This window comes from Triplophysa dalaica, chromosome 5 (assembly GCF_015846415.1).
Source record: "Triplophysa dalaica isolate WHDGS20190420 chromosome 5, ASM1584641v1, whole genome shotgun sequence".
Lineage (NCBI taxonomy): Eukaryota > Metazoa > Chordata > Actinopteri > Cypriniformes > Nemacheilidae > Triplophysa > Triplophysa dalaica.
This window is the reverse complement of record NC_079546.1, coordinates 24400593-24421844: the sequence shown is the minus strand read 5'-3', so window position 1 is coordinate 24421844 and position 21252 is coordinate 24400593.

The window sequence follows — 21252 nt, the reverse complement described above, 5'->3', positions numbered from 1 at the left end:
ACGTATGGTTCAGTTTACGTCATTTTAAAGGTTGTTTTCAAAAATGTCATTGATTTGGGATTCTTGCCGGCGATCGGAGAGTATTCCCTAGTGATGGTGAGCATGAGTTTTCCCCTCAAGTGTGTCATAAAACAGTTACACATCTGAACATTAATCACACATTCTTATCGTCAACGTTTATGGGAATGTTTTTAGACGTTCATTACAAAGTGATTTTCACTGGCGATGAGCCGACTGAACATGATAATTCACTCCCGGACACGGATGCCACTTAATGAGGTGATAATCATAAGCACACCGGTACTCAAGGTGGCGCTATTCAGAATCAGAAAGAGCTTTATTGCCAAGTATGTTTGCACATACAAGGAATTTGTTTCGGTGACAGGAGCATCCAGGGGCCCGTTTCAGAAAGCAGGGGCCTGTTGCACAAAACTAGGATAAGGGATTAAACCGGGATATCTTGGTGATCCTGGCTCAATTGATCCGTAATCCGGTTGCACTAAAGCTGGAGAGGGGGCAGGAGGATATGTTATGGTATAAATTACCATGGAGATTTATTCTGTGGAGCTAGTCTGCTCCAGACCAGGCTAAATTCCAGGATCTATTTAATCTCATCCCTAATGTCAGTCAGCAGTCACCACAAATGGAAACCAATAGTTATTTCACTGCTCACTATACATTGTTATCACATATAACTAGACCCACTGTGTTGTGTTCATAAGTAATGTGCAATGTTACTATTTGTGTATACTATTTCAAAATAGTAATGCCTTGCTGTTGTCACGTGATGAGACGTGACGTATGTACGTATGAACGTATTTACGTAGTTACGTACGGGAAGAGAAGAAAGTTGAGTAAAGAAAGTTACGGATTCACTACTCTCGTGTGGCGTGTATTATTCTTACGTTATCTTGATAACACCACAAATTGGCGACGAGGATTACGTTTTTACTTTCTGCTATTTCTGGTCGCGAAGATGGCTGTTGCCAACGTGCCTTTTCCGAGTTTTTTCCTGCCTTGCCCCGGTGAGCCTGCAATGCCGTTCACCACATGGCTGCGGATCTTTGATAACTATCTGCGTGTTATCGACGCTATAGGGGATGCTTGGCCGGACGACAGACGGAGAGCTGTACTACTTCATTGCCTGGGCACAGAAGGACAGCGGATTTTCTACGCATTGCCTAACATAGGTACAACATACAAGGATTCCGAGGACGCACTGAAAGCGTACTTTGTGCCAAAAGCTAACGTTGTAGCTGAACGCCATGCTTTCCGTAAACGCTGCCAGGCACCTCACGAGACAGTCATACAGTACGTTGCTGCTCTGCGTGAACTTGTTGTTACATGTGAATTCGGTGCCTGTGCTGACGATATGATTCGTGATCAGTTGGTGGAAAATGTGCTTAGCCCACGAATTCGCGAGAGACTTTTACTCGAACTTGACCTTACACTGGACAGAGCTGTTACGATTGCGAGCCAGATTGAATCTGCTGCTGATCAGGCTAAATTTATTTCAAATGGCCGTCAAGTCTCCGCCCCCGTACAAGCGGTACAGCACGTGAAGCGCAGGAGAGCAAAAACATTCCGCGCACCTCCTACTTCTGTTACCAGAGAGAAGTCGAAGTCTTGCTTTCGCTGTGGCTCGGAAACTCACTTAGCTAATGCTGCGAACTGCCCTGCAGCAACTGCAACTTGCAGACAGTGTAAGAAGGCGGGACATTACGCTAAAGTTTGCCGATCGACACAACCAACTACGCGCGAAGTTCATGAAATTGAATTACCTGAAGTTACTGTTCTGTACACGGAATGCCCAGCTCGTTCTCCCAGCATCACAAGTACAGTGACAATATCTACCTCGGCAGATCAGGCTTGTGTGGTGAATTTAGTGGTCGACACTGGGTCTTCTGTTTCTATCTTACCCCACAGCACTTATACATGCCATTTTAGTGATGTTGCATTGTCACAACCGTCTGCCAGGCTTGTGACGTACTCAAAAGCTCAAATTCCGGTCCTTGGGTGTTTGTCAGCCAACGTGTCATTGCATGATCAGAAAGTTCCTGCTACATTTTTCATTGTTGATAAAGGCACACCACTAATGGGGAGGGATCTTATGTCTGCACTACATGTAAGGATTGAGAACAACCAAGTACTGCCTCCTCATGGCCTCTCTGAGTTGGCCCCTATGCCAGTGTTACAGTGCACTACTGCGGATCTAACTGAGTTTGGACATGTTACAAACTTCGTACACCGCGTGAAGCTGGATGAAACTGTCTCACCGGTACGCCAAAAACTTCGCCGTCTGCCACTTTCAATACGAAGCGCTGTGTCGGCGGAATTACAGTGCTTACAAGGAGCTGGAGTAATAGAACACATTGATGCTTCTGCCTGGGTGTCACCGATTGTTGTCACGCAGAAAAAGTCGGGAAAAATAAGGATGTGTTTTGACCTCAGAGAGCCAAACAAAGCCGTAATCGTGGACTCTTTTCCATTACCACACATGGATGAATTACTCGCTGCTTTAAACGGGTCTAGTGTTTTCACTACCATTGATCTGTCTAATGCCTACTACCAGGTACCGCTGCACGAGGACAGTCGCGACCTAACAGCTTTTATTACTCATGATGGACTGTACCGATTCTGCCGTGTTCCTTATGGATTAGCCTCAGCACCTGCAGCTTTTCAGAAAATGATGTCCATTGTCCTGGCTGGCTTGTCAGGAGTTGAAAATTACTTGGACGACATCATCATCCACGGACGCGACATGTCTTCACACGACAAAACACTTAAAGTGGTCTTACAGCGTCTAGAAGCAGCCGGTTTACAACTCAATAAAGACAAGTGTTGTTTTCGTCAATCCAGCCTGCTGTTCTTAGGACATACTGTGTCAGCAGATGGCCTAAGGCCTGACGAGTCGCGTGTTCAGGCCATGCTCAATGCCCCTGCACCTTCGGACGAATCTACCTTACGCTCCTTACTTGGACTTATGTCGTGGTATAGTAAGTTCATCCCTGATTTTGCCACTGTAGTAGCTCCGGTACGTGCATGCCTACAAGCTCCAGACGGATTCAGCTGGTCAGAGGTAGCTGATCAAAGCTTGAACAAAGTGAAACAACTGCTTGCAAACAGCCCTTCTCTGGCGTTATTTGACCCCACGATGCATACCATTGTATCCACAGATGCTTCTGATTATGGTCTGGGCGGAGTGCTCTCCCAGGTCGGTCTGGATGGCATCGAACGTACTGTTGCTTTTGCGTCACGCACACTCTCCGCTGCGGAGCGTAAATACGCCACAGTGGAAAAAGAAGCGCTGGCGTGCGTGTGGGCCGTTGAGAAGTGGCGCACTTACATGTGGGGCCGCCGTTTCACTCTGCGGACAGATCACCAGGCTCTGACAACCCTTCTCACCACAAAAGGCGTTGGTCGTGCTGGACTTCGTGTAGCTAGATGGTCTGCACGCTTACTGTCATTTAATTATGACGTAATATATCGTCCAGGTTCCCAAAATGCTCCTGCTGATTATCTGTCACGTGTGCCCTTGCCTGCTTCACCAGACAAGGCTGTTGCTTTAGCTCATGATGATGATGTGGAAGAGGAGTTTGTTGCTTACCTGTCTGCCACCTGCAATCATCTATCTGTTGCTGATGTTGATGCTGCCTGTTCTACTTGCCCTGCACTAACCCAGCTTCGTTCACAGATTTACATTGGTTGGCCTCCTTCTTCCAAAGGACTGAAGGCTGAGTTGTTGCCGTACTATCATGTGCGACTGGAACTATCTGTTAAGGACAACTTCGTCTTTCGAGGCACACGGCTGATTGCACCTGCTGCTTTTCGCCATACGCTGGTAGCTATTGCGCATGAAGGACACCAAGGGGAGGTGAGAACTAAACAACGCCTTCGCGAGGTCTATTGGTGGCCTGGGATGGACGCTCAGGTTCACGATACTGTCCGTTCCTGCAATGTCTGTCAACTTAATGATAAAACCGTGAAGTCACATCCTGCTCCTCTTCAGCCAGTGCCACTGCCGGACGGACCATGGCAGAAAGTTGCTGTGGACATAGTCGGACCATTTGACACTGCAGCTTCTGATTGCAGGTTCGCTATAACGTTGACTGATTATTACACCAAATGGCCTGAGGTCTCCTTTACCCATACCGTCACTGCTGACTCCGTGATTTCATTTCTGTCTTCGGTATTCAGTCGCCATGGCAACCCCTTGAGCATAGTGACTGATAATGGGGTTCAGTTTACATCTGCTGCCTTTTCTGCTTTTCTAAAAAAACTGAATATTCGTCACCATCGTTCCTCTCTCTACTACCCAGCGGCTAATGGTGCTGTGGAGCGGTTTAACCGTGTACTCAAAAATACTGTTCAACTGGCCATCCAACAACATCAACCTTGGAAACCTTTCGTAACTGACTTTTTGCAAGTGTACCGTGCCACTCCGCATGCAACAACTGGTTCTTCACCTTTTCAGCTCCTTTATGGACGGAGAATGCACACTAGGCTGTCTTTTCTGCCATCTCCTCCTGTTCCCGTTTCCACTGATGTGACTGTTCGCAAGAGGGTTACGCAGTTGCAGCGCAAAATGAAACTGTATACGGATGCAAAGCGGGGTGCGCGCACTCCCTGCTTTCAGGTGGGGGATAAAGTCAGAGTACGGAACCCTCTGCATGTTCCTAAGGGGCACAGGAAATTCACAGATCCCCTCACAGTTCACAAACAACTGGGTGTGGGTACATATGTTCTTAGTGATGGGAAAACGTGGAATGCTTCCAAACTCACTGCATTTCCATGTACAACAACAGCCCCTGTTGAGAACACTGGTAACTCTGCAAATAGTCCTAGGCCTACACGTAATGTTCACAAACCCAGTTGGCTAAAAGACTATGTCACTTAGATTTGATGTACTGCTGCATATCTGATATATTGCATGCATTTTGGTTGTTACATTACCATGTTGTTCTTCTTGTTTTATTAACAGAATTATTGCAGTCTGTATAATGTTGTTGCAACATCCTGTATTTATACTGGCTTAATAAGTGTATAGGTGTAGTGGTTACTTTTGCTGCCTGGTTACTCCCTCCACTTTGTATTCTTAAAAAAAAGGGAAAATGTTGTGTTCATAAGTAATGTGCAATGTTACTATTTGTGTATACTATTTCAAAATAGTAATGCCTTGCTGTTGTCACGTGATGAGACGTGACGTATGTACGTATGAACGTATTTACGTAGTTACGTACGGAAGAGAAGAAAGTTGAGTAAAGAAAGTTACGGATTCACTACTCTCGTGTGGCGTGTATTATTCTTACGTTATCTTGATAACACCACACACTGTCATTATTTAAACGTTTGTGATCATTAATTTCAATCATTTTGGATAAATAATGATTTTTAGATGATGTTGCTATCATTAGATAATTTACAGTTTCCCATAGACTATAAGGCAATATATAAAATGATAGAATATTAGGGCCACAGAGGGAAAAAAAGACAAGTCATAATATTGTAACCAGTTGTTTTAAAGGAGGACAGTTGTTAAAATGACAGATGTGGGGCATTTCGTGAAATTGTACTTCAGTATGGTTTCATAAAGAAAGACATGCTGATGTGCCAGAATATTAAGTATCACATTGTCATAAGTATCAAAACTGTAAAAAGAATATGTAGCTTTTCTGCAGAAAGAACCAGCCTCATAAATGTATGACTTTATCCTTTTTCCTCATTGTGGCCCTAGTACTCTGTCATATAAACAAATACACATTCCATATAAACATAAAAACACAATGTGTAACATTATGTGCCTTTATTGAATAAGGACAAAACAAAGCAGGTAAACCATCAGCTCCTTTTGAAACTGAAGTCACAGTGACTCTACAAGATGGAAATCACAGAATCAAAGCATATTATACAAAATGATACATACACATTCAAAGGTCTGTATATAACACACCCTGCATGTCTGCACACTAAAATAAATGCAGGACAAATCCATACACATCAACTGAACAGACAAATGAATGGATGCAGTAGCCTCCCTGCAGCCTTGTATTACACACAGTATACCGCACACACATCATAAGAGGCCAAATTCTTAAAAAAACGAACCCAAAAAAACCCAAATTCCTCTGCCACCGCAGGACATATTTAACCAAAATTGAAAGCACACATACTAACTAAAATAATTCAACACATATTGGTCCCTCAGCAGCCGACCACTGTCGTCATCAGGGAAGATTGCCGGATTGTCCCATTCCATGGCTGGTGGCACTCTGGGGGCCCTCTCCTTCCTCAGGCAGGCCACATTGGGGAGGACCGCACAAGCCACAGTAATATCACATGCCCTAACAGGGCTGACCCTTGATTTGTGAAGGCAGTGAGAGCGTGCCTTCAGGAGGCCAAAGGTCATTTCAACTCTGGCCCTGGTCCTGGCATGGGCATGGTTGTAGGCCTGCTGTGCTTCCTGGGGGTCTGTGAAAGGTGTCAGGAGAAAAGGCTGGCAGCAACACACCAGAGAATTCACCTAAATGACCTAGCAAAATAAGTATAGTTTAGACAAAAAATATAAACTTTAAGTAAATGTGTGCTTAAAACAAGCAAAAAAAATCTGTCAATATAATAAGAAAAATTATTTTGAAATAAGTTTACTTTTTCCATAAACATTTAATTTTAGAAAAGTTCTCTTGTTTCACTGGCAGATTTTTTTGCTTATTTTCCTAGGTAATTTTGCTCAAGAAAATATTTAAGATTTTTTTTAGATATTTTTTTTTTTAACTGAAAACAAGACAAAAATACTAAGTAAGAAAGACATTTTTGCAGTGCAGTGAGCAACCGACCTTGGGTCCTTTGAAAGGCGCTATATAAATTAAAGTGATTATTATTATAGATCATCTATTTAATCAATTACATTTTATTTATATAGCACTTTTCACACTTGTTTCATTCTGTCAAAGCAGCTTTACATTAATAAAAGCAGGAGAAACACAAAAACATAAGAAGCAGAGTACAACGGCTAAGATTAAACCGTACTGAGCGTGGTAACGTTAAATAATAATGTAAGGCTTTAGTAATAATTTATCATAGCTTTATACAGTGTGATGGAGTTACATTACACAATTTCACTCATATCTGCGGTGCATTTCAATTAAAAATGTAACCGTTTCATAATTACAGTAGAACAGCGTTTTTGGAGATGTGAATTAAATATTTGAATTGTAATTGTGATGTTTCAGCGGAGCGGTGAGTGTGTAATTGTGCACTATTTACGCATTCAGGCGGTCTGCAATACTTTGCCACGCTTTTTCTCTTTGCTTTATCACTGTGGCGGTGTTGCCTTTCTTCTTAATTATATCTTTTACATTCTCGTATGCCTCCATGAGGATTTGTGCTTCCGAAGGGGAAAAGTACGCGGCTCTAGTTGCCATGGTAAATCAGTTAATCTGTGATCTGTGGCGGGGTCTATTTGAGTGAGCCGTGAGCGCGCACCTATCCAGGATTGGTTTCACCTGGCTTAATGAATCCGTGTCTGCTCATCCTGGCTTGGTCTTTGTGCAACCAATTAAGCCTGGACGCACATGTTTTGTCTTCATTGAGCTCAGCTGAGTCATTTATCCCGGATGTCTTAATTCTACTTTTGTGCAACAGGCCTCTGGGTAAGTGCAAACTCAGAGTAAATCAACCCCAGAACACGGAATACTCAGGGTTTTTGGTTTCAGAACGCGAGGTATGTCAAACCCGTGACCGCGGAGTAAGTCAAGCCCATTTCAGAAATCGAGGTATTTTATACTCCGAGTGAGTAACCAGAGTAACCTACTCCGTGAACCTAACCTGGTCGGGATCAGGTTTTATTCCGCAAACCCAGGGTTTGTTACAATCTCCGCCCCCTTTTCGAAGCGCGAGCTTCGAAATTGCATGAAATTGTGTTGAAATTGCATACGTCATTTGTTTATTGATTCGTGTTCCTAATCGCGCTCTATTTAGTCACACAGAACTTAAAATAGCATGTTCGTTTATTTAGGAACCCATAGAAGAGGAATCTGCATTAATTCGCAGAGAATTATATTTATGTCGGGAGAGAATTGTGAGGCCCCGTTTGGACGTTGTATCTTAACTTTTATGGCCAGTTTATGAAGTATATTTAACATTTCCCAATCAGGCATTCTACTAGCAAGACCATTTTATTTCTTTAAACTTTCCTGAATAAATGATGTTATTGTATTTCTACGACGGCGTTTTAGTGCCACGTTAAAAAGAAAATAAATTCAAGATTACGAGAATAAAGTCGAAATGTTACAAGATTAAAGTCGAAATGTTACGAGAATAAACTCGTCGTAATATCCATTTTATTTTCGTGAAAGTTGTAGTTTAAGAGTTGAAGTTATGTTTAAGCACGTCATCTGAATCAGTGAGTTAATTCGTAGTTCATGTCAGATTTTTTCTTCTGAATAAATTCAGTTTCCTTCATAACCGCTGCAGTGTCCTTTTACTAATTATAACTCCGTGATGATGCGCCAAAATACAAAGAATTTCCTTATTGCTAAATCATAATCTAAAGTAGGATTTAACCAAATCCTCCACATCCATTGTTTCTAGAAATTCTGTTATTTTTCTCAAAATATTACGAGTTTATTCTCGTAACATTTCGACCTTATGTTTCGACTTTATTCTCGTAACATTTTGACTTTATATTTCGACTTTATTCTCGTAACATTTCGACTTTATTCTCGTAACATATTGACTTTATATTTCGACTTTATTCTTGTAACATTTTGACTTTATTCTCGTAACATTTCGACTTTATTCTCGAAATGTTTTTTTTTTTTTACGACGCCGTCGTATATTTCATATTCAGCTGCTGCCAAGATCTTTTTATTGCAGAAGGATATCACCTACATGAGAGCGAGAGAGTTAAATATAATTCGCCTTTTCACAGTTTCAACAAAATAAATATAAAAGTGATTGACATATAAACTGGCGCATTAACACGTGAAGCACTTTTCTCCCACACCAACTCTCTTTCTTTTGCTGCTGTGGCTGTGTTGCTCTTTTTTTCTTAATATTCACTGTACGCTTGTAACAGTTCCTTCAATTCGATTGGCGAGAAATGAACAGAGCGCTTTTTGTCACGTGCCGTTGCCATGGTGAATCGTGCTATCTTCACTCAATTGATGATGGCTTTTCATCGCCATGCTGCACGTGCGTAACCTAGAGTGAACTTACTCAGGGTTGATTGAACCAGTGGCGGTTTTAGGCACGGGCGAACAGGGCAGCCGCCCGGGGCGCCAAATTTTCACGACACGTGGGGGGCGGCACAAGCACTTGAAAAAGAAAAATAATCCGCGCCGCAAAGCAGGTTTCTATTATGTATAATATAACTGTCTGTGTGGGGAATTGGTAAATCGCCGCCCCTGCTTGCTGAGAAGCGCAGAAGCTGTGTGAAAACTGTAAAGGGGATGGACAGTTCACCTCTCCCAAATGGAGCGGACAAGGAGGGGGGCCCATTTAGTGGGCTAAAATCAGTCACACCATGACTTTCTTCTAAATAACGCACATTTCATTCATAATTTTAAAGCACAGGCCTATTTTTCCACGTTTTTTTCTGCATTGTGTGTGAAATGGCTAATAAAAAAAGTTAATCCAAAACGATTATGTGGAGGTGAAGTGGTTTAGTCTTGATTGTCGAGTGCCAGATAAACATGAAAGCGATGGAGAGAAAAAGGTTTAAGCCGTCAGGTGCCCAATATAAGAAAAAATCAAAGTAGAAGCGGAGAAAGGAGCAAAAGGTAAAGGTATGTAACTACGTTCTCTCTGTATGATTACGGTGACGTTATCCATCATCAATGAAGGGCTAATGTTAATGGGTGGTAACGTTAACTCTTACGTTTGTTAGCCTTCTTGCTATGATGCTTATACAACAATAATTCGGTCTTAACTCAACAAACACGAGATCTAATTTCACCATAAGATTGTGCTTTGCAACAAAACTGTTACAAGTAAAGTTATTATTTATTTCCATCATTGGGGTTAATGTTGGGCCCTGTAATTAGCCAACGAAATTAACATATGTCTGGATGTGTTCAAAGGCAAACATTTGCTATAACTCTGTTGCGTGACAAAGAATATAATTTGAGGCAGTAACCAAGGAGCTAATTGTTCCTCCCTTAGATTAGATTAATAAAGCGTCTAATGAGTCATGACAGACATTTGGCATGTAAGGGCATGTTTATTTAAATTTGCAATTCATAAGAGTTATACTGTAGCCTACTGTCTTTTGATGTCAATTTCAATTGCAAATTCATGGGCACTTCTAAAGTATTTTGGAGAATCCTCTGTCACTGGTCAGCCATCAAAAACCATCAGCCTCCTTGAATTTTATCACTTTTATGCATGATAAGGATCTATCAGAGATCTACCCCAACTTTTGGACTGCTCTCAGGATTACACTTACTCTGCCAGTCACTGTGGCTCAAGCAGAGAGGAGCTTTTCAAAAGTTGATCAAGTCATACCTGAGGTCAACCATGTCTCAGGAACAGCTCACTGGCCTTGCTATCATCAGTATCAATAACTCAATAGGGGGCAGATTTCGTATGATGACATTATTGATGATTTTGCATTAAGGAAGGCCAGAAAGGTCAGGTTTTAGTTTGTGTTTTCTGTTCTTAGTGCAATAGTGTAATAATTAGATTTGCTTTTGTGTGATGAAGGATTTGTGCTATTTAGAATATTTTTTCTATATTTTATTTGTATATTATTCTTAATATTTTAATGTTGTTGTTCTCTGGTCGTGTTACATCATGATACATATGTACATCATGTACATATGTTGCAACATTTATGTACATAGAGTATATTTAAGTTCTGATAACTTATACTGATTTGTGCAGAATTGTGTTTTTAAAATGTTCTGTTGAAGGATTTGTGCAATTGAGAAATATAAGGTTCGTCTTACACTTATATAGTTATGGTAAAACATGGCTTTTTTTCTCTCGGATGGGTGGGAGTAGATGGGGGGGCACCCAGAGCGGATCTCGCCCGGGGAGTGATTCAATGTAGAACCGCCACTGGATTGAACTAACTCATATCAGCTGTTCTGAAACTGAAAACTCAGAGTAGCGATTCTCTGAGTAATCAACTCAGAGTTCAGATTTTAACTCGGTGTTGGTTGAACTTCCTTATTGAAACGGGCCCCAGTACACAGAATAAGCAACAACACAGAGCACAATTCAACTTTATGCTTCTGACCCCCCTAGAGAATGGCCAGAAGTTGGCGGACAAACACCATGATCATAGGAACACACTCACATCAAACTAAACGTTGTCGTTTTCTCTAACAATTTATTTAGCCTTAATTATGCGTGCGTGTTGTTCAGCAGGGTCATGGGCTTTATTATATTTATATAGGCTATTATATAATTTAAAGTAATGTATTAATATAATCAATTTATAAATGATTGCAAAATTAAGATGTTTTCTTCCAGATGTTTTGTGTCAAACAAAGAGTTAGAAAATTTGTTCAATCATCTCCAGCAGGGTGGATCCCTGTATGCAAGGGCGTAGATTTGGTTTGAAAATTGGGGGGGTTGAACGTCCCAGATAGCACACGAACATCACGGAGACGTCTATTTGATGTGTGTGTTTACATCTGGAAGACGTATTTTTTAGAGTGTTTGCTCATCTACAATACGTCTATAGGACGTTTCCTGTTAGAAGATGTAATGATTTAGAATGTATGTTAAACTGACATAAATTCTAACATAGAAGAGATCAAGTATTGAAAGCTCCAGTAGGCAGCAGCGATTCACTGTTTTAATGAGTGAGCCACTTAAATTATTCATTCATCCAATTCATTCAAAAGTCAGATTATTTTAGGAAGCAAACAAACATCATTGTGAATGCTTTTGTAATTGATAATTACAGACACTATTGAAAAATGAACTAGCAAAACAGATGTCTGCTTTGGTTACTTGTTATACTGATAGTTATAGCTAAATACATTTCAATGGATTAGCTAGCTAACATATATGGTGTGTACTTAGCTATTATTACACAATATTCTCATACCTCATTCTCAGTACATGCTTTATTTTTTTTTGCATCCCTCTCTGACCAGCAGTTAAATATAGTCCGCTGTGCAGCGCTTCTCTTCATTTTTGGCGTATGTTAAGTTACCCGTGTGCTCTCCCATTCAAACACCACTCGCGTTGTTTTGGTGAAAGTGCGACTCATTGGTTGGGCGCTACCAATCGGTTCAATGGAGGGGGAGTATGTGTTGTCTAATTTATTATGACAAACTCATATTTGATTAGGAACAAAATTATTGTCACAAAATAAAGTAATTCTACATATTTTTCATTTGATCTACTGTGATTTTCAGGTTGAAATATTGGAGGGGTTGTAACTGATGGATTTGAATATTGGGGGGTTACCTTCCCCCCATACCCCCCATAAACTACAAGCCTGCCTGTATGGACTGCTCACTGGTCCTCCCCAAAAGACCATCAGACAGCTGCAGCTGAAACAGAACGCTGCTGCTAGGATTCTGAATAGAAAATCTGAGCATGTCAGCCCAATCGTCAGGTCTTAAGGTATGTTTAGGCTACTTGTCTATACGTCACTCAATGTCCCATAGGACCCAAATACTGTACATTGCAGATATGCGCATTATAAAATAACCCAACAGACTACTCAGATCATTAGAATCAAGTCAGTTAGAGATAACAAAAGTTTACTCAAAACAAGATGCATCAGCATTTAGAAACTATGCCACCAGGCATCAGATGCTTTTCAATATTAGGTACTTTTACATCCAGATTAAAAACACAATTAGTGGTGCATTTGTATTCTTTTTCCTTCAGTTGCACATTTGATTTCCTATTTATTGTTTAAAATATGTGTGATTTAAAAGAATTAAGGCTTTTTTAAGATCTCTTTTGGATCATGTATCCTTCCTTTTTTGTAATTTTTATATAAATCACCATTACCTGTTTGAAATGTTATATATAAATAAACTTGTATTGACTGTATGTATTTACTCATTAAATGGACGCCAATTGACAACAAGCCTACCCCAATTCTAAATGTACTGTAACCTCTTAATTTGACTGAATGTAGATGAGTTTTCCTGTAGCTCAGTAGTAAGAGCGTTGTGGGTTCGATCCCAGGGGATTGCAAATACCTATGTAAAATGTATAGGGTAAAGCAATGTAAGTCACTTGCGTCTGCCAAATGCATTAATGTAAATGTGATGTGAGATGGACAAGAAGAGGCAAAGGGGGTAAATGCTAACCCCATTAGAATGAATGCGCAAACAGCGTTTTTTTTATATATACAGTATATAAAAAAGAATGCTAAAAATGATTTGTGCTCTTCGTATGAGGAATAGTTCATCTCAAAACAAGCAAGGCACTTGAGAGTATAAAATTAAAGTATCCCGACAAGGTGTTTTGTTTCTAATTTTAAAGACATTAGTTAATAAAGGCTGTTTTATTTATACTATCAGTTCCATGGTTTTAAATGCTTTCATGAATTGAACTAGCTTTCATTCTATACAAACACTTTTTCATTTTTATACTATTTATACTATGTGTTATATATGTTGATAACTTTCTATGAATATAAGCTGTAGTGTCATGTAATTGTCTGTTAAGGGCACTAATAATAACAACAATAATATAAATATTACATTGAAACGGCGATCAGTCATTGTAATGCTAAATACCTTAAGTTGCTTAACAATTCCTTTGTCTAAGTAATGCGCTTAAACAAATGCTGAAATGTATTAAAGGTCAAAAAACGCTGTTATTTGATCAAAATATGCATTTATTATCACTGCATTTCTCAAAGATCTCTAAACGGTTCATTCAAAGCAGTTCAAACTTTAAGCTTCTCTAAACCCCTTCTTACCGTGAGTCCACTTTGCTCGGATTGGTCAGCTGGCACAGTCAGTTGTTATTGGTCGTTCTGCATAGACTGTGTTAGAGATGCGTGTGTGTTAATGGGCAGGTCACAGGGTGCCTCCTCAATATGCCACCTCGCTTCCTCGCTCCTCCATCCTATGACCTGAAACCAATGGAGCTCAGCCATCTTTAAGGACATCTCAATTCTTTAATTGCACCGGGAGGAGGCGAGGAGAGAGGAGGCTTTCTGTGGAGTCATGGGCGAGGATACACAGGTGTTTCCTTTGCGGAAGTGTTTTATTGACTAAACTCGCGCACATTATTCTCCTCCCAGCTGCAAATCATCACATATTTTGAAACACGCATAAATGTGCTAATTAAGGAATATATTATTGTAAATGTAGACCTATTTCAGACAATATGGTTAATATTCATATAGTTTATTTATTAATATAGTTCATATTTATTTAATAGTTAACATGTATTTGACATACATTGTATACATAACTGACCAATGTTAAGCAAATTTTTTAATTAATTTAGTTATCAACATTGATTTGCATGACAAAGTTGCATATGCATTGTTTTCTTCCGAATCACCTTTGCCCTATAATGATTTATGATAGATTACTCATTTGTTATTGATCCTGTAGGGGATTTACAGTAAAAGACCCGTAGACCATTTATGATGAATGAATACAAGAAATCAAGAATGCAATTTATTGAAGAAACTTTTATGAATAAAAATAGTTTGTAGTTTTGCCAGCAGAAGTCAGCTTCAGTACTCAAGGAATTCCACGGGCCGACCTGCCTTACATCCAGAATGCAGTAGTATTTAAGCTAACAACTCAAATAACTACGTCATTACTTGGGTAAATTGACCTCACATGATTGGTTATCAACATATAGTACTTTAGATTATCTAAGTTAACGGACATATGCTATAATAGAACTTCATTGAAACATGACGTTACGGCTGTCTTGTGATTTTCCAACCCTAACAGACACACAAACCCCTCACGGATAGAGTGTGTGCTAACAGAAAATGTTTTCCAACATGATGATAAGAAGTCACAATATCCTAGTAGAAAGCATTCATTAGAGACTTAAACCATGAATTATTCTCTACTTTCTGTATCAGAAAAGATTGGTCTTAATCATTAATTCATAATTGATTATTAACCTGCTATCAGAGATGAAAGAAAAGAGGAGAGGGCAGGAGACAAAGTGATAATGTAATAAATGAGCAGAGTTTATTTGGAAAAATCATAATTGCGTTTAAATGCATCACTTATCACACACATTCTAGACCCACCTGACTAAAAGCTGATTCATCAGGTGTTATTATACCAGCACAGACAGTGCAAAATTACTGTTTCACAACATTGTCTGGCAATATTATTATGAACCTTGAGAATAAAACCACTGGAAACCGAATTCCTTGTGATGACGATACAAATACAGCATTCAATTATTTAGCATTCAATTAATCAGAGATACGTTGTCCCCCTGTCCAAAGGGCCCTCACAAGGTTAACAGTTGTAAACTGTGTAATAGTAAAAAATTGGACACACAATAGCAGTAATTTTTAGGGATGCACCGAATATTCGGCCACCGAAATTTTCAGCCAAAATTCGCCTAAAAGTGCAGGTTTTAGGCCTAAAGACTTTTATCACTGAAACAATACGGCCGAAATGATCGAGGGCACGAAGGATGAGGAGAACCCGCGTGGAGACGGAGCAGCGCAGGAGAAGGAGCTCAGAGGGCAGAAAAAAAGACTCATCACTCAGCACAAGATGAGGGGCATACACCCTCGTTGTCTGACATGTTCAGTGAAATCCTGCAAGAAAGTGCCTCAAATAATAAGTAGGCTATTCTATTCTTAGGCTACTATATATGTGACTAAAAGATAGTGTTTAAATATTTATCATCCACTTTGCACATCTGCAATTCTTGGTGCATTTGTTGTTGTTTAAGTTCTACAGTTAACATATGGGCTATTGCAGTTTTGTTATGATACACTATTATGTTCAAGCCCTACAGAGCAAATATTGTTGTATTTTTAAGCAATTGCACTTGTTCTGAATTGACTTTCTTGTAGTAGTCCTACAGAGAAAAATCTTAAATGCACTTTGTTTTTATGAGAGAACATTTCATTTTACAACCTTTCAGCAGGCCAGTAGGCCTTTACATTATTATTTAATGTACACATGAGTGGGGTCAAGTTAAACATTATAGTTTGAATTTTATTATATACTGTGCATTGTTGCAATGTGCTAAATAAATATTTGCATAACTTGTAATTGATTTATTCTTAGAAACTTAAATATGAATTTATGCAATAAATAAGTGTACTAATAATTGCCATAATTGCTTTGTGTTTTGGTTTTCGGCCTTGGTTTCCTCTTTTTCATTTCGGTGCATCCCTAGTAAATTTTGGGCAAAGCACCTATGTAAGAGTGTCACCAGGACTGCACTAACTTAATAAAACGTATTCAAAGTAAGCGGTGAAAAAATGTAGTTTTTTCCCTACATATTAACATCATATATTCATCTCCTTCAATACAGTGAAACCAGTTTTATAATGACATCAGAAAAAACAAACACATATGCACATGCTCATTTTTTAACTACCAGTTAAAGCATTTAGTATCATTCCTAGGTGGAGAATAGTGATCCATGGGGGAATATGTGGCTGGTGGTGTTTTTGCAGGCCTCAGACAACAACAGAAGCAACAGTTTGTTCAAGCCACTTCTAGAAATGGGGTCCCATCTAGAGTCAGATGTGACCACGGAGGAGAGAACAATGATATCTGCCTGTTCATGAACACTTACCGTGGATTGGAAAGAGGTAGTGCTATCCGTGGCAGAAGTGTCCACAACCAGCGAATAGAACGACTGTGGAGAGATCTTTGGCAAGGTGTGACGCATGTTTATCATCAGCTGTTTTCCTTCCTTGAAAACGAGAGAATCATTGACGGCTCCAATGAACTTCATATGTGGGCACTTCACTTTGTTTCTCTGCCACGTATAAACCGGGACATTGCAATGTTCACAGATCAATGGAACAACTATGGTTTGCGAACTGTTGGCCATCAAACTCCTTCCTGAGGATGACTACAAAGACAAGCGCAACAACTTACTGCCATGGCTGAGATTTTTGAAACCAACACAGCTACACAAGGTGCAGTTGCTTCAGTTCATGTGCTGAACAGGTAGGAAGTAGTCAGTGTTCCCTTTAACCAGTTGAGTCCTAGCCAAGTACAGATGCAGCAACTCCAAGAAGTAGACGTTCTTGCAGGACCTATAAATAGTCAGGCCATAGATGCACTCCAAACTGTCATTCGTATTTTAGAAGAGTAAACTTCTGCCTATGAGTCCATTTGGATACTTTTCAACATGAACTCAAATCCGGGTGTTTTTTTACATCACACCCTTCTAAATGGATGTATGAATGTTGTGTTTGTGAATCAATACAGTATATTAGTTTTTCATAGTGCTAAAAGAACTAATGTGACGTCTTGATTGTGTAAAACTATTTCAGATTAAAAGGGTTTAAAAAGCTGCCTTTCTTTTTTTGCCTGTGTAGACATAAACCATGCCATTTTCACCAAACATTAATATAGATTTTAATCAGTGCTACCCTTAATGGCTTACTTTTTATTTAATATTTATTACAGCAGAATTTGAATATTATCCAGCTATTGTTTACATCCAGTACTGGGCAAAAGTTTGGACAAAGATTTTTTTTATTATTTCTTTACATTTATCAAGGAATCACAAAAAAGTATCACAATTTATTAAATTAAGCAGTACAACAGTTATGAACAGTACAACAGTGTGTATATAAATATTCTTGTAAAATCATAGGCATATCACAAGTGATACCTCCTCCATCCTGTATGCAGTGGATATTGTGATCAGACATTTGCCTTTGAAGCTGTATTTCCTTATAGAAACTAGTTGCAATTACGTCCAATTTTTCACTTTTAATTTATTGAAATTTTTTATTGGTAATTTTTTATTCTTTAACAAATATAAGAAAACTACTATCCAAATAGAATGAGCGGCTGCAGGCGACCTCCTAGGACTACAGTACTATATTTATATCTAGGTCTACAGTGGCGTATATTTGCAATATTAGCAATAAATTTTATAAATTATTCAACATGAATAAATTTTTCTGATTTATGAAGTTAACAAATTATAAACGTATGTATTAATGGACAGGGTTAAAGACTGTGGCTAGAGGTTTTCTAAAACAAATATTGTTACAGGAGAATTAGCCCTCGCGGCAAGCGGGCTTCGATCCTGTGTTGACCCAGACGCAATAATAGAATGCACATGGGCAGCGTCAATTACCCCTACACCACTGGAGCTTATATAATGATGGTGTCTTTTATCAATACATTTTCTCTGCTAAAACGGCTACTAACATGACCCGGCAATAAACGAAAAAAAAAAGATTATAAAACATCTATATCTAATAGCTTATTAGATAAATGGATACGTAAATAGATAAGTGGATCTTTCGCATGTTACATGCATTGTGATGGCAGGGAGTCAGAAATGGGAGGCACCCCCTAGGCCTACAATAATGGTTTAACCCTTCCGCTCGTCAGCCAATGGGAACCAGGGCCGGATTAGGACTCATTTTCAGCCCTGGAGTTTCATGCCTTAGACCGGCCCACTTTAGTTCACAACTGACTAGATTTAAATAATGATAATTAAAACCTCAGAATATAAGTCTGCAATAGCGCACTGTTCTCTACAGCCTTTTCCATTCCATTTTCTACCGCTTATCTGAACTACCTCGGGTCACGGGGAGCCTGTGCCTATCTCAGGAGTCAAGGCAGGATACACCCTGGATGGAGTGCCAACCCATCGCAGTCTACAGCCTTTTAATTCATTGTATTTTTCAAAAATATCATAATTTCCAATTCAGTGAAAATACAGCAGCCTAAGTTTTGCTTCACAGTGAAGATTTATTAGAACGGTAAATAGCAGGACAGTATCAGAATATATTTTCTTTAAGAATTAGTGTTCATAAATATCCAAACATTGAAATGAGGAAAAAAATCTAACAAAAACATAAAACAAAATAAATTAAAAAAGATTAAAAATAAAATGTATTGCACTGTCTAATGACACTATAATTTCTTTTTCAATGATACGGCTGCTTTACAACTTCAAATATTTTTCACAAATATGAGAACATTAGTTAAATAATAAAAAAAGTATTGCACTTTTATCTGACTTTTGTTCACAGTGTAACTTTCTAATGATTGTATCATCTCTTTTTCCTCTGAATAAACGCCTGTTTATACACGAGCCTGGCTCCTTTCCGCGAGCCTCCACTGTCCACGCGCGCAACTCCCCGAGACGTTTATACTTGACGCGTTTGCCGTTGAGATATTCTTTGAAACGACAGGGGGCGCACAAACGAAATCGTCCTGTAAATCCGCAGGAAGTAGAAGAAAAGTAGGAATTTTACCGGAATTACGTCAGATCATTCAGAATAGCGTCTTGCGAGCAGCTGCTCGACAAGGAAACGTAGAAGATTTTGTGTTGTTGCTATACTATCAAAAAAAGGGCAAAAAAGGAGGTGGAATATTCACCCACTGCATGCCAAAAAAACGTGGAGATGTAGAATACATCGCTCTTGTGAAGGAGATGCGTGTGATGGACGTTGAAATGCATTTCAAACTATTGTTTGTTGATTTAATAAAATTTTTTATATCAAACTTTTTGTTCACTCTTTTATTTCTGTGCATAATGCAGACACATTTCTACATATTGTTGGTTAGGGACTCTTAAATGTACATTGCCATAGATTAACCCATTGGATGTCTTTATGTTATATAAAATGAGAAGATATAAGAACAGTTCAAAAGAGCAATGTTTATAAATATTGTTTTATTCTGAATACAATATAAAACAGACACACTGATCATAAAGATGTCTGTACAGGCGTATCTGTTCAGCCAAAATCTCTTCAAAGCTTTCATGTTGACTGCGGCGCCGCGAGAACTGTTCGCTCGAGTCACAAAAAATGTTGAGCATCCGGCCACGCGAAATGAGCTCGTGCTCACCCAAAGCGAACTCCGTTAGCTTACCGGCCGTCAAGTCGTCTTCATTTGTTTTGAGAAAAAATGTGGTCAGCTTAGAACATTTGGCCGCGTCAGTTTCCAGAGCTTTCTTCTTTTTATTCTGGCCTTTTCAGCACCGTCTTTGCGCTTTCTGTTATCCATTTTTATTTCTGACGGTTTTCTATTTTAAGCAACTTGCAGTGTCGCTGTCGGGGGCAGGGCCAGGGAGTCAAAAGATAATCACGTCATCATTAATCCTCAGGCTGCACTCTGAGTGGGGCTGCGAAAAAACATTAAATAAAAAAGAGTGGGGCTGCGGTCAAATAATAAATATAAAGATTAGGGCCGCTGTGAGTGCAGGCAGCCAAGGAACAGCAGCATCCACATTTCAACCATGCCATGACAACACCGGCCCTCACGGCCAAAAAAACAGACCGGCCCACCGGGAATTCTCCCGGTGCTCCCGATTAGCCAATCCGGGCCTGATGGGAACTCATCACGCTAACACGTCCAAACTGGGCAAGTGGCCGGACGGGTCAAAAACACGCAAAATTGACGTCTGACGTCACGCGTAGAGTACGCGTTGTTTGCGCGTAGAGAACGCGTTGTTTTCGCGTGGAGTATGCGTGGTTTGCGCGTACTCTATGCGCAAACAACGCGTTACAATACGCACGTTTTTGACCCTCCTAGCGTTCCATAGCCATGTTGGCTTAAGTCAAGATGAAAAACGACTATGTTTGCGCATTCAATCTAATGGGGTGGCGCGTCAGAGCGCTTATCGAATACTTTTCACGCAAGAGACCGATTTCGAACCTCCCCTTTGCCTCTTTTTGCCCATCTCACATCAGATCGTAAAGGCATCTATTTTCAATCAAATTAAGAGGTTACAGTACATTTAGAATTGGGGTAGGCTTGTTGTCGATTGGCGTCCATTTAATGAGTCAATACATATAGTCAATTTCAAGTTTATTTATATATAACATTTCAAACAGGTAATGGTGATTTATATAGAAATTACAAAAAAAGAAGGATACATGAGGCAAAAGAGATCTTCACGCACGCATAATTAAGGCTAAATAATTTGGTAAAGCAAATAAGAGTTAAGGGAGTTATTTATAATTCGTAAAAATAAATAAAAATCACTAACATAATGCAGTTATGCATAAGTACCACACTAAAACTAAGATAAGTGAACGCGGCCTCGCCTGCCTCGTCAAAATAGCCATCCCAAAATACAAAACGTTTTAGCAAACATGATCGCTTGGCAACC